The 2,064-nt window shown below is 30.3% G+C and overlaps 1 non-coding gene across 1 annotated transcript; it reads right to left on the bottom strand.

The window, feature by feature from the left end:
* Positions 1–439: 439 nt before the first annotated feature.
* Positions 440–512, bottom strand: TRNAE-CUC (transfer RNA glutamic acid (anticodon CUC)). Its single transcript has one exon. It is a non-coding gene; the product is annotated as a tRNA-Glu (tRNA).
* Positions 513–2,064: the final 1,552 nt, after the last annotated feature.

Raw genomic sequence — 2,064 nt, forward strand, 5'->3', positions numbered from 1 at the left:
TAAAAGTATTTTTTGTTTAAGAATTTAAAAGGATAGAGGTTGAATTTTTTTTTATAATTTATAATGATAATGGTTGATTTTTTTCATGGATCTGCGAATGTAAGTAAGGTGTTTAATAATTTACGATAGTAAAAATTGATTTTTGTTTGATAAATTATAATGATAAAACTTGATATTTTTATGAATCTGCAAAATTTAGTTATTTTTTAATTTAATAATTAACAATGTAGTTATTTTTTTTTTTTATTATTTAATAATTAACAACGTAGTTATTTTTTTTTATTTAATAATTAACAATGATTAAAATTGATTTTTGTTATGAATCAATTTAGTAACAATGCTAAAACTTCATTTTTTTATATGCATCATCTTTTACTTAGAAACCAATGATCATTCTGCAATCCGGAGCGGACATCGAAACATAAAACCAATATAACGTTTCCGTTGCCGGGACTTGAACCCGGGTCTCTCGGGTGAGAGCCGAGTATCCTAACCAACTAGACTACAACGGAAGCTTGACAGTGCTGCTTTTTAAGGCATTCAAATAAATAATTGTTTAATAACAATGTAATTTGTTCCCTGCACCAATCAATGAAATGAACAGATACGGACGTGCGTTTGTTCCAGGCAGCGAAACCCAGCCCAGTGATCGTGTTTGTATGTATAAGAGTGGAAGGAAATAATAAATATGAATGTCAAAGCAACCGCCCTCAAAGTAACCATGGGGGAAGAGACCTAATTAAATTTATGTACCATCAAGTTCAATGCAATAACATGATCACCATTCTTAGCTCTGGGGTGACTTTTTGGTATTTTTTTTATAAGCTTTTTTGGTTTAAACTTGGTAACATGATTTTAAGTGTAATCGTATTAATATTTTGTTATTTAATTAATTTGAAATGTTATTTAATTTGTATTTTTATTTTTTCTATTTTATTTTTTCAATTTTTTGGGGAGATATTTTTAACTCTAATAAAGTTGACTGTTCAACATTCATGTAATCTAACTCAATTCCGTTCATATAACATTTGGTCTATCTCAAAAAAGATAAGAAGTTAACGAGTTTCTTTATAAACACACATCAGGCCTGTGAATTTAAAATGGTTTTAAAGTTGGTAGGGATGAGGTGAGGGAGATTCATAATAGGAGGTTCCTTTCTCCTTTATTACTTTTAATTTTAATATTGATGGTTAAGCATTCATTTAAGAGAATTTAATTTTATTCATGTAATATTTTGGTTTAGGTTAATTAAGATAAAAAATAATAATTTTTATATAAATACATATCATAATTATTTCGTGATGATTGATAATCAACGTTTCGAACTTATTAATGAGGTTCATCTTTAGGACTATGATTTGACATGGTTTTAAAGTTGTTAAGGAGGAGGTAGAGAACATGTATAATGAGAGGTTCCTTCCTTTCTATTATTTTTAACTCCAACATAATTGATTGTTAACTTCGTCTATGTAACACTTGGCTTATGTTAACAAATATATAAGAAGATAATGAGTCTCCTTACACATACACATCATAACAATTGGTTTGAAATGGTTTTAGAGTTGGTAGGGAGGAGGGAGGGAGCATTAATAATGAGAGGTTCCTTCTTCCTTTATTATTTTGGGTTATATAATTATTTATTTATTTTGGTTCATGGACCTCAAAGATTGATGATTGCTACATCCACAAATATTTGTACCAGGAAGATCCACCCAAAGGGATCACTTCCTATTGGCTCAACCACAGAGTCTGACCCCGAGAGTGTCGAGAGAATTGAACATGTGGCCTCTTAATAGCAAAGGCTCTTTAACAATAGGGACTCAACTAATTGAGCTAACCCTCAGGGCAAGTTATATCATTATTTATTATGAATATTTTCCTTGATATTATGTCGGGTTGTTGATAGATTTATTTGGGCTCACCTTATAGGTACCATATCCTCAAATGGGTCCTACATGCTTACATGTGGAGCTTATGCAATATCACACCCTTCAGTGTTACAGTAACTGAAAACATACGGTTTTACCAACTAAGACTAGAGCTTTCGCATGCAATTCTCATATT

The sequence above is a fragment of the Pinus tabuliformis genome, chromosome 8 (assembly GCF_031772625.1).
Source record: "Pinus tabuliformis cultivar Carrire ecotype Pingquan chromosome 8, CPIR1, whole genome shotgun sequence".
NCBI classification, from domain to species: domain Eukaryota; kingdom Viridiplantae; phylum Streptophyta; class Pinopsida; order Pinales; family Pinaceae; genus Pinus; species Pinus tabuliformis.